The following is a 16,977-nucleotide window of genomic DNA, read 5'->3' on the forward strand; positions in this document are numbered from 1 at the left end:
ACTGAACCTGGAGAAGGCGTTTGACATGCTGATGTGGCTGTACCTCTTCCTTGAACTCACTTGTCTGGGAGAGGGCCCCAGATTACTGGCTTATACCAGGCTATGATACACTAGGCCAAAGTCTAGGGTGTGACTGGGTCGAGCCATATCGGCCTCCTTCCTGGGGCACTGGGGGGCCAGACAGGGCTGCCCTCTAACACCTCTGTGATTCTCTCTTGCAATAGAGCCGCTGGGCATCCGATTGCAGACCGAGGGACAAGATTGGGGTATACCACTGGTGGATAGGACCCATTCTGTGTCATTATATGCAGACGATCTGCTGATATATCTCTTGAACGTTACCTTACATCACTCCCTGATATAAAAATACCTTGACTGAGTTCACAGCGACTGCTGGTTTGCCTGTGAACTGGGAGAAATCTGCTATATATCCCCTCATCCCAGCCCAAACTGCACTTCCTGTCTATCTAGGCAAACCACCCCATCGTTGGCAGGGAGCAGCAGTCTGTTACCTGGGGGTACATTTATATCATACCCCGCTAGACTTGTACGAGGGTAATCTTCGTGCGGTCTTACCTGGTATCAGAGCCCAAATTCATTTCTGGCATTCCCTTCCTTTAGCCCCTATTAGCCGGATAGCTCATGCTACAATGGTTCTTTTACCTCGGCTACTTTCAATATTTTGCTAATCTGCCAGTTGTCCCACTGCATCAGTTCGTCAAGGATTTGAACACCCTACTTGTCAACCTTATTTTGGGCACCTCAAGACACTGAGTTGCTCTTTGGAAACTGCAGTTACAGGTAGACTGCAGGGGTGTTGGACTTTGCCCTTTTTGCAGAGTCACCCCTGAACTTTATGCCTTCCTCCTGTATTTTGTCTGACCTGTTTTTGTTGGTTTTATGACTCTGGGCACTTTACCACTGCTGATCAGTGCTAAAGTGCATATGCTCTCCCTATTATAAATTAATGTATGAATTAGTGATTTCATGATTCACTCCCCCATTAGAAGCCCACTATTTAGCACCTCAACTGCAATGGCTATCACAATGGACCACCGGACGGTGTATGGGAAAGACTAGCGGTGTGAAGAGAGCCCTTCCTTCATCCACAATTTGCAGCTTCTTACTCCCCAAATCTATTCCTCCCCCTGTGCAACCACTACAACTGGCAATGGCCTGGACGTGCATATCTCATGCATACCACTTAGCGAAGAGCACTCCGGCTTATGCCCCAGCATTTCACCTCATATGTCTCCCCTGCTTCCCCACTACTTACACGCACCGAGACATGGTGGATTGGACAGTTCAGTCACTTCATACCATAGGCGACCTGTTTGCCGATGGACATCTCCTTTGTTTCGCCCAGCTGATGCCGGACTATATCCTTCTCCTGGAAAATTCCTCCTTCAAAATACAGGGGAAAGCCACTCCAAGGATGCCAGGTGTACCAGACAGTATATAATAATTTGGCAGCATAAGTAGTAGTTCTTTAAAATGTACTATGGGTATGCAGTAGGAATGAGATGTGCCATTGATGAGTTACGAAAATGCCTCCATCTTGCTATTAAAGGCATGTTCTGAAGAACATTGAATCTTTTTCTAAATGTTTTAGCTAAAGCAATGCATAGTTAGGTACTGTAAAGGATACATTTGTTTATATGACTGTGTTTTTATAGATTTGTGTTTTTAATCTGACTAAACATATTTACAACTATTCAGTCAGAGGTTCATTCATAGAAAGTGGATAAAATGAATGGCATTGAGTTTTTTCATAATATCATTAAATGCCAACAATACGTCAGTGTGTATGATGTATAATAAACAGTCACACTTTTATTATACACACACACATGCACACACTCATGCTTCCCAACACACATAAAACATAACCTATTACTAAATGTACATGTTATTCTTATAATGAAGACAGATGCACAATATCTGCCTGGATCCATCTTACAAGAAATACTTGGCTGGCGTTGCTTAAGACAGAGTGCTATTTAGCACCATATTACTTACTGTTTAGATTTTCTGTTTTGGGTTGTCTCATTTTGTAACAGCTGTGCTGATTCGAAGTATTTTACATTATTGTTGTTATTTTATCTGTCTTGAAAGCTTTGTTCCTTCACTTCTGTAAAACAACATGCTGTTAAGCTAATGTTGTAATAGAACAAAAGATGCTATGTAGGCAATTATCACATATTATCGAGGTATCAACTCATACAATATGTAAGATTGTGTTAAAAAGCACCTTGGAAAAAGTGAATAACTAATTCTGTTTATTTATTCTGTCTCTAATTTTTCCTATGTCATAGATGAAACACAGCACCAATGGGTGCCTTTAGGTTTTGTTGGAGAGCACGTTCCTTAAATTTAATTTATACAAAGAATAATAGAATTTTGGGGTGAGGTTGACCTCATTGCAGATCATTACAGACACCATGTGCAACTGAATGTTTCACCTACAAATCATTGATTTCAGATGTGTTAGTCTAATTAACTAAATTGAAGCAAAAAAAAGACAACACCCAGAATGCATTAGTCTATCATGAAAATGTTCAGGGCTGGAATCAGTGTCGATAATGACTTGATGTATGTCACCCTACAACATACAGCATTGGAAAATGCATCAATGTTATATTTTGCACAGTCTTTCTCTTGTGAATTATAGATTCCATGACACACAACTTGTCCTCTCGCTCACCGAAGACCCCCCACCACCAGACCAAATTGCAGCGATACCATGACCAATGTAGCCAACTGGATGAGAGCCAGTTGCCTCATAAACTCAATTCTAACAAGACAGAAGTACTGATGTTCGGTAGAAACACATCCATATGGAACCCCAGCTTGTGGCGAGCCAAACTCAGACCTACACCTGTGCCAACAGACCACGCATGCAACCTCCGTATCCTCCTCATCATCAAACTGACCATGAAGCATTAAATCAATTCAGTTGCTTCCTCTTGTTTCCACAAGCTCCACATTCTCTGCAGAATCTTCATATGGATCCCAGCCAACACTAGAAGGACCCTAGCCCAGGCCCTTGTCACCAGCTGCCTTGACTATTTATTTATTTATTTATTTATTTCGACCAGTTTGGCCATAAAAGACACATATATGCAAAAAACAAACAATAATAGCATACATACAACAACATTTTAAAACAGTAAGTTTAAAAATGTAGTACAAAAGTTACTTTTCATCTCCTCATTTTAAAACGCATTTCATTTTGGCAACAAATTTTTATCTGCATATACAAAAGTTCTACTCAGAGTATCTGACCAAGTTTCCTGCGAGTAATATACACAGAATAAAGGAACCTGCTTATACTAAATACAATAAACTGAGTTGTATTGCTTTTTATGATCCTATATGCTGTAGAGCAGGATCTGGTTCCTAGGAGAGTGCACATGGGTTTTAGCCATTTCTTTCGAGCCTTCAGGTAGGCACTGCATACAAACAACATGTGGACCTCGTTCTCCTTACAGGGGTTTAAACACATAGAACAACACCCGCTTTTGACATTCGGGCCTCCCAATCTTTTCTGTGACCAACGTTCTGTATTATAACTCAACATAAGGATCCCATATCTAAACTTCAGATAGAGGGACTTTGCAATAGGTGGCTCTATTTCATCCAAGAAGGATTCGAAGAGGGGTTCATCTTTAAAGGATAAAAAATCTTGGATTAGAGAACCAACTCTGCTTTCATTTTTGAGCCTTTCACTCATGTAAGACCAGAAGGCTCGCTTTAATATGGATTTGGAAAAAGCCGGTAGATTGTCAGGATTCTCCCACATTGAGTACAGGCCCAGAAGCGTGAACCATTTTTTAATATGCACAAGCCACTGAATAGAGTTAAAAGAATCAAGGATCAGCAATTCTTGAAGGCCATTTCTGTATTCGAGCAGTTCTGGGGTGGACCACAACCTAACCCAAAACATTAATGGTCTTATAATGGCAAAATAATCTGTTCTTTTAAAATTCAAATCAAGCTGGAGGGGTATTAAGGGTGTACTATTCGGGCCTTGACTATTGCAATGCACTCTACTTTGGCATCTCCACCCATCTCCTCAAAAAGACCAAGACCATACAGAACGTGGCAGCCAAGCTCATCCTGGACCTCCTCAAATAGACCCACATCACACCCCACCTCAGAAACCTCCACTGGCACCCCATCCAGAAGAGATGACAGTTCAAGATCCTGAAGCAAGCCTACAAGGCCTTACATGATAAAGCACCGGCCCACATCAACCACCAACTGACCTTTCATCAACCCGCCAGACACCTGCACTCTTCCTCACTAGCCCTCACACACATACTCTGATTCTGTCACAGCCATTCCTTCTCCTGCATTGCCACCAAGACCTGGAAAGCCCTGCCCCTCCACCTTCGAAAAACATCCTCCCTTCTGGACTTCAGAAAGAAACTCAAGACCTGGCTTTTCAACAGAGACCTTGCACCCCAGCACCCAGATCCCCACAGGGGGGACAGTGCTGTGCTCTACAAATACTGATTGATTTATTGATTGAAATGGAACATCTTCGGGGCCGTAATATCAGATATTACGCATTAGAGACACCTTTTCTGTGTGCTTTGTCTAGATCACGTTTTAGATGATTATTTGGTCTGGTGCATTATGTGAAGTGCAATGTATGTTGATATATCATCGCTTGAACTAAAAGACATTTTTAAGGATGTTTTAAAGTAAGCAAGTACCCCTGTGTAGTGTTATGATATTACATATTGTTTAAATATGACACAATTTAGCTGACATATTTATGTCTGTAAAAGCACAGATGATGATCCTGGATAAAGAAATCGTCCAAAGCACAGTCTTATTAGAGAATATATCTTATTAGTAAGATCTGAATTATAAGAGGAGGAATAAGTAGCTTTTATTACAGAAAAATATATCTTGGACAGTCACTCATTGTGTTGCTTTGTCACATAATGATATCCAACTTACAGAATCAATGATACTGCAAGACCGATGTAAGGGATTTCTACACTAATCACCAATAGAAAATATCTACCCCGCATCCTTCATTAATTGTATACAACACCCTCACTGTCTAGCCTTTTATCACAACATTTTCACCCAAGACATAGGCAGATATTTATCACATTGTAAATTGAAATGCCAAATTTCAAGCTTTGGAGAGTTACGTACAAGTTTATACCAGGTCATACCACATTCGCAGCTTTACTTTAAACATGACTGTCAGTCAAAGACAGATGTCTTTCACATATGTTCAACCACCAATGTAGTTTTTTTTTTATTGTGTAGAGGTAGTCTTTCAGAGCAATGAGGCTGAATTGACAGCAAAAATCAAAAATGTCAATGGCATCATGAACAGACAACAAAGAGAGAAACATCCACTGCAATAGATGGAACAGATCCATGCACCTACACACCACAGCACACATCACCAGTGTATCCCTTTATTCCCCATGTGCATGCCCCCATATTTCAACCGCAACAACAGGCCTAACCGGTGTACCGTTGGACTGTTCTTTTGTCACTTAAACACACAATACCAGGTGAAACAAAGCTCACAGATAGTAACATATGGAATTCCATTTCCTTCATGTATTTCCCCATACATTTTACTTCTGGATTTTTTCAAAATTTGCTGTGGTCTTGAGCCCCCTAAAATAAGGTGCGCTTGGTTGACTCCAGTTTATCTCTGACTAAAATGGAATTGATCTGACATGTGTCATGCCACAAAGTTTACACTGTAAAGTAAGGCATTTTGAATAACTGACATTTTTTTACCTAATTATGCCAATAATGAGCCACCCTAATTCAGTTACAGGGCTGCTAAATTAAACAGTTTAATAGAGTAGTCAGGTGACCCCAGTATTTATTAAAATTGCTCCAGTTGCTATGGCCACGAACAGATTGACAGCTAGGCAATAACAGATTGCCTTTCTTTGGGGAGTGTGTAGACAGATAATGTGTTTATTTCAATAAGCATAAAAAAACAGCAATAGTAATAGTTTTACATTATAAAATCCTGCACTGTTCAAACAATTTAATGTTACTCGTTCAATCTCAATTAGAAATAAAACACTTAAAATCAAGTAAGCGCTTATTCCTAATTTGACGGCAGTATGTAAGAACAGGACTTGACATAACAAAGTAACAGTTTTAATAATAATCTTTGCATGTCTAAATACACTAAAATGTTCACATTTGAACAATAGTCTAAACAACTTTCGCACTATATATAAATATATATATATATATATATATATATATATATATATATATATATATATATATATATATATATATATATATAATTTGTTTTCAGAAAGATACAGAGTGCATATTAGACTGTGACGTGGTGTGCCAAGGAAGAAATGTTTCTGAATAGGCCGAGCCTTTAGGAAATGAGAACGTGTGACGTACATTGCCCATTCTGAATCTAGTGAGGTGATAGAAGAGACTAAACGCGAATACGAAGATTTATGTAACTCATTTGTTTACATTGATGCACGTTTTCTATCTTAAAAAAGAAAGCTTGTTGTGACCATATGTTATCTTTCTCGATATGCCTCAGAGCGAATCACACAACTCTTGTCGCCCAAATCAGAACAGGTACTTTTGCTATATGGTGACCACTTAAACAATCTTTAATTATATCACGATCTAAATGAGTGGTAGGGTTAGACCATATTGAGATGCATAGCAATAAGAGGTCATTTGAGCTTCTCATGACAGGAAAAATGTGGAGAGCTTTCGGGTAAACCAAAAAGACGTCTGCAGAACCTGTTTTCCTCTATCTGCAACAATGGCGCATAGAAAAAGTCACAAATTCCTGTGCAATACCTTATCTCCACAATTTGCTTTTTAACAAATAAATAGTACGAATATGGATCAGAGGTTTGTTAACAATTCTGCATGCAAGCAACTCGGGAAATGTCTGCTTCCTGTGCTGTATCAAAAGGGACCGCCCTTTGCCACTTTCAAAGAGCACCTGTAGATAAGGGAGTACCAATACTCGCTGGATTCGTTGGTCTTAATCTAAGCGGCCTTGAGCTCATAGTGCGTATAATGTTTTTTCCAAATTGATATTGCATGCCAAGTTAGCCATAAAAGAATCATGGGTATCTATCAAAAGCGACTCTTTAAACCATTGGGCATCCAGATCATGTGTACAGCAGCTTCCTCGGCATATGATAGTACCTGAATCATTTTTCTGCCTAGAGGAGGAGTATCTTTTTACTCATTTCTTAAAGTCTCTCTTCACTATTAGTATACAGAGTCAATGATAAGGAAGCAAGGCCACATCCGTGACTATATATACACCATCGTAGGCCAAACTGAGGTTCATAATGGCCAGATGAAGCGAGCTGCCAAAGTTAACTGAATACTTCATTATCAATAAATGTGAATTTCGACATTTCTATTTTTCCAGGTCAAAAACGTAATGTGTTTCAGCGAGAAACTTATTCTCCGCTCAAGAATTATGGGGTGATGATAACGTCTAGGTTCCCCCTTTTCATTTTTTTTTTAAATGGGTACAAAAATTGCACACAACTAGGTGCATAAAAGTCACAAAAGTGATGCCAACCTGCACAATATGTTTTTGGGGGGCATTTTTGAAAACTGGTTTTGCACTTGAAAGTTGACTGAAAGTAACTTAAACTGTTTACAATTCTCCAGAAAGCAACAGAGTAATTCGAAGCACGAGTTTTTTTTCTAAACTAGACCAATCCATCGCTGGAACTTCCTTTATTATTTCCTTACTGTCTATGTAGTTTCTTACAACTTTTTACTTCCAGTTTAATCGTGGGGAAGCATTTTCAAGCAAAATTTAAGTTATGTTTTTTTCCACTGCATGAAGTGTCAAATTTCTTCATGATTTTGGTACTATGTCTCTAACATTTTGGTGCCCTAAAGGTATCTGAAATAGAAATCTAAATAGTATAATGAGCTAACAAAACTTGTTAACTTTGGGGTCCTCCTCAATAAAATAATATATATAACGCAAGGAAGCAGGCACACTCTGTTTCAAAAACGCATCTGGGCCTATCAAAAATGTTTTTTCACACCCAAGCCCCATCTTTCCACAGGCACCTATGTAGGACTGGGTATTTCAAGCAAGTCATTGTCTTTGCCACCTTTGCTTAGCCTCCTGAACTATTTTGATATGCTTTTCATTCTACCCGTGGTAGATCTACAACAATGGGATGTTACCGGAAGTATGAACCAATCACAACCACTGACGGCAGCCAGACCTTTCGCCCAGGCTTAGCCTGGTTCCCTGTTGAGCACACCTCGGTGGGTCCCTCACAGATGGGTACCCCGAGGGTGTTTATAGTAAACAATGATAGCAGTGGACAGTGCTCTGAAGATGCCTCCTCGCATGAAAATGAAATCTCTTGGAGTGTGGTTTATTTTATCTTACATTTTTATATGCCATTTAGTGGGACATACTATCCTGATTTTTAATCCCAGGACATATTATAAAAACGCGTAAGGAATGTAAAATGTATTAATCGGACATCAATAGAAAATTATTTGAGTGACTGTGCAACCTAGGCAGCAGAAAAGTCCAGTAGGCTCAGGTATGTGTTCAGCTGTGTCAAGTTTCACATATTATTTTTTTTAAAAGGTAGTTGGTGAGAGGAGATCTTCTTTTGTAGACTAAAACTGCAAGATAGGTATGAAATTCCAAAGTTTGAATTTTATAAACTGGAGTCTCAAAACTCCTAATCTTCAGACTCAACAAGAGGTTACCGATGAATTACTTTTATGGTTTCTTCTACTGTGGGCTGGCTTGTGAGCAAGGAGGCATGTAAGCGAGGAGAAACTGGTAGTTGGATCTGAGAAAGCTAGTTAGGAATTGGATCCGGATGCCTACCAATTAGTTTGAGTCTAGCACACTTTGTCATGAAGAAACTACTTTTCTTCAGAAACTGCCTAGAAAAAGGAATAATCCCTGATGTTCTAAAAAAACAATAACTGAAACATATTTTTTGTCGCATTTCAAATGGAATCAACCCCGTGGAAACTTTTTTAGTGTATGCTTCCACGTAATGCATGTACTGAGAATTCTGTATGTTAAAGAAAAACACAAAGAAGTAAGAAAATAATGCAGTAATCAGTAATCATAAATAATATAATAAAAATGAAAATCAAAAGTAATGTATATCCTAGCTGCCCTGACTGATAATCTTGACCCTTCTTGTCTCCCCTAACCCTGTTAAACCATGCTTGCAGCCATGTATATGATGCCATGCCAAGTTCAATTACCCCCAGGTCCCTCCTGTCCTTGTCCCCTCCATTAACAAAGTGAGATAATCTATCTCACTGACTGAATAAAAAAAACAAAGGAATGCTGGCCCTACCCCACCCCGTCCCTCTGGAAGTACATAAGCGTACCTGTCCCATCATCCCTCCTGTTCTTTTTTTTCTGTCTACTGACAGAAGGGGACAATATAGGAGCATGGTCGCTCCTGGGGATTACTTACGTTCTTCGCTGCTGGGCAGTGTGGATGTCCTGGCATGGCTTCCTCTCCCTCCCTGCTGGGCTAGGGGGGAGTTAGAGTTTTCCTCAGGCAGTTTTCACCGCAGGGTTCCTAGTCCACGACTCCTGTGTTGCCAGGTTTGTCGGAAGGCGCATTGTTTCTTTCCCAGGGAGATAGAGGTGACTTCAGGTCCTCTTCCAGGTTGTGTTGCCTGACTTCCGGGTGCCGGACGGGACCGGACCGGATGTCAGACACTGTGGTGCTGGTATCATAACGGCAGGGGATTTAGGAGCCGACCTTAGGAACGTTCGCATAACGGATTGCTTTATTGTTGTTTTCTGGCCTCATTTGCATTCAAGTAGCCTGCGCCCACTCACCCTGATTGCACCTTCATTTGACTAAACAGAGGTGGTGAAGCAGGGTCAGACCTGGTTAATACCTGGATGGGAGACCGCCTGAGAATACCGGGGGCTGAATATCATTCTGTCTGGATACTATTCTTTGAGTCCGTCATGTGGATCTCAAGGTTCTCCCTCTGAGTTTCCAGTGCACTGGATCTTCTTGATTGTCACTGGATGTTGACACTCCTGCAGGTTCTGGTCTGTGTCTTTGTCTTCCTGGTGGTAGAGCTTCTCAGGGACTTTGTCACCTGTGGTACCTGGCTCTAATCTATCATGGACAAGCCTACTCGTAAAAGTCCTCTTTGTATTCTTCTCCAGCCAGGTCTAAACGCCGCCGGGAGGGAGATGATGCTAGTGTCAACTGTTTGATCAAGGAGACTTTGCATGAGATGAGGGGTGGCGGGGCTCGTCTGCCAGTTCATTCCTCAAATTCTTCTAGTTCAGAGGACAAATGGATGGGGAGTGTGGAGCATAAGAGAAAGTACATTGACAAGGATATGTTGCCAGAATTGATAAAACAAGTCAAATCTAACATGGGTTTTCCATATGAAGAGGCCGTTAGAATGTCCGGTGGGTCAATTCCAAATTTAGACCGCTGTCGATGTTCCTGTCCACCCTTACATCAGGGAGGTCTTGAAACAGGAATGTAAGGATCCCAACCGTATCATGCTTCAACGGTTTATGACAAAACTTTACCCTCTTCAGGATATGTTTAAAGAACTTCCTGAATCTATTCCTATGGATTAATTTGTGGCCAGCCTTGTGGGTCAGACTTCCTTGGCAGAAGATGCAGTGCTTAAGGATCCAGTTGTTAAAAAGGTGGATGCTTTCCGCAAGAAGGTATACTTTAGTTCTCATCTGGCCCTGACAGCGGGCATTTATGGTAGTTATGTGGTTCAATCCCTGATTTCTGATGTAAAAGCTCTGTATCAGTCGATGGATGATGTTTCCGACTGTTCTGGGCTTTTGGAGCATATTGAAAGACAGGGGGAGTTCCTCTCGGATGTCTCCTTTGATGTGGTGGAGGCCTCAGCCCTGTCCGGTGGTGCAGGGGTGGCTGCCCGCTGCAATTTGGTGCCAAAGGACTTGAAAACGGACTCCGCTCAGAAGGCTTGCACTCTTCCCCTGCCTTTTCAGGCACCTATGATGTTTGGGGAGGAATTGAAGGAGAATTTCCCTTTCGGCTTGGGTGCAGTCATGTTCAAACATATGGGTGCTGGACATGGTTCGTCAGGGTCATGTCATCAAATTCTCAGAGCCTCCTCCAGAATCTGGGATTCTTCCGACTCTTTTGCCATCATGTCTGGCCAAGAGGTCTGATCTTTCTCTTGGGGTCGAGTCTTTCCTGCATAAAGGGGCAATTCAGGTTGTTCCTCCTCTGGAGGTGGTGATGGGGTTCTACTCTCTTATTTTCCTGGTTCCCAAAGTGACAGGGGGTTCGGCCGGTCCTGCATTTCAAGGCTCTGAACAAATGGGTGGTTCATCTGCCTTTTTGGATGGAGTCACTTCAGCGGGTGATTCAGTTGAGTGATGGATGCTCTCAGCCATTTTGTCCCCACCTCTCATGAGTTGTCTCTGACTCCAGTGGCTTTTCAGCTTGTGTGCAGGAGGTTTGGTCTTCCCCATCTCGACCTCTTTGCTTCCCTGCACCATGCCCAGCTTCCTCAGTTCTGCTCCTGGGTTTATCAGGGGAGCTCCTGGGGGTGGATGCTCTGACCATTCCTTGGTCCTCTCGCCTCCTCAATGCGTTCACTCCACTGGCTCTGATTCCCAGGTTTTTGGGCCACCTGGGCGGGGAGTCCCGGGAAGTGATTGTGGTGGTTCCGTTTTGGCCTTGTCGGTCGTGGTTTCCCTCTCTGTGGCTGTTGACTGTGCAGGGTCCCTGGTTTCTCCCTTGCCATCCGTCTACCCTGTGGTCTGCTCTTATGTTGTCTCTCCCTCAGCTACGGCTGTCGGTTTGGAAGTTGAGAGGAAGGGGTGGCGACATTGGGGGGTTCCTGAGCATTTAGCAGTGGCTCTTCAGCAGTCTTGTATGCCTTCTACCTTGAAATCCTATGGACGTCATTGGGGTAATTTTCTGCTCTAGTGTATCGCTCTGGATCTGTCCCCTTTGGCTTGTTCTTTGCAGTAGGTTCTGCAGCTCCTTTGGGAGGGCTTTGAAAAAGGATTGGTGTTTTTCACTTCGAGGGATCAATGGGCGGCTATTGGAGCCTTCCATTCTCCTTGGGGTAATTTGTCGGATGTGGAAGATTTGGTGCCTCGTCTGTTGCAGAGTTTTACTGAAAACAGTGAAATAGAATAATAAAAAAAGGCATGGAACAAAACTAGAGAAATGAATGCATTCAACTGTATGCAACTCAGTCAAATAAAATATGTGATGTAATGCTGAAAATTGAGGAACTTCATGACAAGCTTATTGAAACAGTGAACATTGGATAAATGCAAACTAAAGCTAAAGTAGAACCTAAACTCCTTTCCACCTTAAAGATTCCTAAAATCTGTGCTGAAAAATACTGGGAGATTGGCTCAATTTTTCAGCTTGGATCCTTACACCAATTTGGTTGCAAACACTGGTAAAGCTAGTCTCCTTCACCGTCTCTCTTGTGGCTGGTGGTTTCCGAATGCTCTTGAACAGAGGGAGCTGTTGCCTGACTGGAAGATGTACATGAATGATAACTATCAAATGCATTCAGTTAAATCAATCATCAATTCATAAATGGCTCTATCACTAGGCATTTATATCAGGCCTGTGCGGAATTTTGATTACACCAAAGTAATTGGAGTAATTTCTGTAATTCCATGTTTCATTTCAGCACAAAATGACTGATAATTAAGTAGTTACTCTTCCTCGCATAAGTAAGAGTACACGTGATGCTTGACAAAAGCCTGGATGGGCAGCAGGAGGCATTTGAAACTGTGGAATAAAGTATTCAAGGTCAATGAAGCTGTCTCAGAGATGTTTAAAGTATGCAGGAAGAGTGATGATTGATAAGGCAAAGAATATTTGGAATATGATAAGAAAAAAATGGTAAACCTACTATGGTTGTTTTTGAGAAATGTTCCTTAGATACAGTGCGACAGTGGGGTGCAAGAGTGAAGTGCCCTTTTTTGGTAACCTTTAGAAAGTTGGCATTTTCCTGCCCTTAGTACTTTTGTGTCTGCAACCTGTCTTGGGTTACATGACTTGGTGTAACTGACAGATTTTGTGAATTCCACCCAGACAGTCGCACAATAGCGGGACTAGGGGTGCCTGAATGGGCTATCTACTGGCAGGATGGTGGGGGCAGAAGTGAGCACATCCACATTTGCAACTAAATAGGCTGTGCTCTGCCTTCACACAAAAGACTCATCACCTCCACATTGTCACTGCAGCCATCTTGGAGCAGGGCACGGGAATCAGGAAATTCCATGCACTTCAAAGAGCCTTTCGTTTTGATGCTGAGGGCTGATCTTCAGACCTACTCGGACTTTGGTATTGGCTCCTAAAATCAAATAAGGTACATTCTCTGGCAAAATCCATTGGTCTGTATTTTTCAATGTAAAAACATTCCTTGTAAATTAAAATATATCTGTTTCTCGATTACAATATGCTTATCTGATTGTTTACATCACTATAAAAGTTTCAACTATCTAATTGAAAATATTCACAAAACTATTTTTTATAAATTTCATTCCTTTAAAATGCATAACATGAAGGAAACATTTCTTATACTCCTTTTTTTTTTTAGCTCTGATACCCTTTTGGCTAAGTTTGTTCTATATAACTATCACATGCATACATAGATAGAGGTTCTTTCTATTTAGGTGGTCCTTTTGGAGCTCAAATGATTAACCTGAGTGAATTGTATTCTTCTAATTAGAAGGTGTTAGACAAATAGAGACCACTCTCAAAGAGGTTTAAAAACCCGGATGTGTTTTCCACCTGTGCTATGCAGATTTAAGTGAGAGGCATTTGAAAGACAATAGACTTACCAGATGACTCGCAGGGAACAGGACGAGTCTAACCCTGTCTTGACCACTTCAGTGAACCCAAAATAGGCAATACAAATAGTGGGGATTCAAAGGGCCATAGACTATAGTATAAACAATGGATTAGAATAATTTCGATTATAATTTAAATACTAAGAAAGACATACAAAGCAGAGTAAAAAAGATTACAAACGTCATAGATTATTGTCTATCCTTTTAAACTTAGATCGGCAGTGCCATGAAAATAGTTTACCACATACCTTAGTACAGCCCCAGTGAAAGGGCTGCTGGCTAATCGGTGTGAAATATACTATGTCTGGCATGGATCTCAGGCATGATTGGGTCCTCCTCGATTATAGGAGAGACAGTTGTTTATAGTGTTTGTACCTGAATATGGTGGTTGCTTGGTAAGGATCTCATAGCAACCCATTGCTGGGTGCAGGTGTTTGTTAAACTCTTGCTGGATGAAAGAGCACTTGATAACCTGCTACTGGACTCAGGCACTTAGGGACTGATAGTGAGGAGGATCTCAAGAAATCAGTAACCATAGGGCATTTTTACAGAACTCGGAGTAGAATACATTAAGCAATCATTTATTGTTATTATTGTTATTGGTGTTTTTGTGTCTAATAAAAACATTCAGTTAGCACAACCTTCATATATAGCTCTCTGTGTGAAAGTATTAGTTATGGCAATAAACACTCAATTCATATCTTTAGGCCCTACTGGCCTAAGCGAATGAGGTAGTTTATTTACGCAATTAGTAAAGTAGGATACCTTACATTATAGGCAGGTCCACTGGAATTATGCAATTGACCGGCCAACGCGATTTTCGCATATGTATAATTCGCCACATTAACCACATAATCCATCATCTGCCACATAATCTGCTGATTTTAGCAAAAACATTTTTTGTTTATAACTCAAATGGTTCAAAAGTTTCTAAAAATGCAGCAACACGTATTGTCTCATAGTGGAAGGCCCTTTCCACAGCTGGACTGGTCACCTTTATGTTGCTTCTTGCTATATTTCGGTGTTAAACTGGTACTAATGAGGTACAACCAATGTCCATACAGTGTTACCAAGTTTAAAAATGACAAAATAATTAAGTAATACTATTACAAAATGTGCCGCATTATGCTGCATAACTTGGCTTTTTGGCGGCATAACTTACTCAACCCTGCTGCATAATTTCGCCTTCATCTGCTGAAAACTTCCAGTGGCCCTGATTATATGTGATCATTGTTTATGTATGGATGACATAATAATGAAGAACCTTCCTCCCTTTGGTTTGAAAAACCCACCAAACGTCAGTGTAATGCATATTCCCTACATGGACAAGTATAAAATTAAAGTGGTTAATTATATTAAGTAACATAAATTGCAGGAATAATAAGAACAAAAGAATGGGCAAAGAATACACTGATATAAACCTGAAACGTGTTGCGCGTTGTGTATTAGATATTTGAAATGCTCAATTATCGATTAAAAACAACAAAAATCAAATTTCTCTGTTTTTGTTTTGGTCTCATTTTAGAAGCCTGCGCTGGAGTTCCGATTTTGTATGAAGATGCTACATCTCATCTAAAAAAGGTGGAGGTTGAAACAACAAAAGTAGCTTCTCCGTGGCCTGCTCTTCATATCAATATTAATAAGGTACAAGAAGGTCTGCATGCTTGAAAAGAAAATTGCGATTTCTTTTTTTTTTTGTTTCCCTGAATTCTGAGTTGCAGAAGCTGAGTCAGTCCAATTTTAGATCCAAGGTATTTACCACTTCTGTAGCATTTTACAAAGTCCTATGTTTTGGCTTAGGGTTGAGAGAGCAGTATTGTAGGGTACTGTAGTTGGCCATTCGAAATGCATGACACTCCTGCAAACAGTAGGCTTTTTGTTTGCTAAACAAATCTTGCATTGCAGTTCTCACCATTGAAAAACACCCTTAAGGTTTCATTTAAAAGGGTTGAATGCACTCATTTAAATCTAATACCATTAAGTTTCATGAATGTGTTGTGGGAGGGGCTTCTCCTTAGGGAAAAATATTTTCAGATTTGAGGGGAAAAAGATGTAAATTAAATGTGTAAATGCATTTATTCACCTGACCTAATCATGCAGGTTTTCAACAAAGTGGAAAGTCAAACTGAATAGTTGGTTGGAATAGATTTTCAGGACTATTCTTGAGAATATTCTGGATCACCTCAAAATTGTGAAAGTTCATTATTTTCTGTCTGCCTTTCCAAGGCTGCTTTCTGATGTACTAATGAATAAGCCATTCTGTGTGTGATGTTTTTCTGTAGGGAGGTTTCTGCTCCCACGTTAAGGAGATGCTGAGACCCAGCACCATGGCCTTGAACACCTGATAGTGTGCCCATCTGGCAAGGTGTTAGCTCATCCTACTGTGACAACATTGTTCCATGTTCAGCCTGAGCTGTTAGTTTTCCATTGTGGGAGTGGTTGGGGGTTTCTTGGAGGGATCTAATAAAAAAAATAAACCATTGGCTAAAGTCAAAATGTTTTTGGCTCTCAAAAAAGTTCATATTAGCATAGTAGTCTTAGGCACTGACTGAAATTACTTTGTGTGTCAATGTGCTTCTTGTGAAAGAGCAGCATGCAGTAACTGATAGGGAAGTCAGTCAATAGCTGAAGTGAGGTGACAAATTGCCCCTTGATGCATGCTGGAGTGGGTGGAAGAAAAATGTGAATGACACTATCACAGACTAATGGGTAAAGTCCAACTGAAAAACCCTAGAAGTAGGTATGTTAAGTAGTTATTACATTATTTTGTTCTAATTTTGCATTTTTAGTTCCATAGTGGGATGTGGGTTTATAGGGCAATAGGGTGGGAAGTTATTTAATTGCCTCAAATTGTAAATCGCTCTGATATCCTTCGGGATCAAGTTCCCGCTATATAAAACTTTATAAATAAAAAAATAAATAAATAAATAAAATACCATAGTGCACTCATTATTGCTTCATTTCACTGTTCACTTAATTCCCTTCCTAAGGATACAACTGAATGGCAGATTTGAGAAGAAACGATCAGAAAAAACACAGAGCACAATTTATCATTCCCTAGCAGTGTTATGATCATGAGCAAGGGGATGAACGAAAGGTTTCTGAGACTC

This window comes from Lissotriton helveticus, chromosome 4_1 (assembly GCF_964261635.1).
Source record: "Lissotriton helveticus chromosome 4_1, aLisHel1.1, whole genome shotgun sequence".
In the NCBI taxonomy this organism is placed as follows: Eukaryota; Metazoa; Chordata; class Amphibia; order Caudata; family Salamandridae; genus Lissotriton; species Lissotriton helveticus.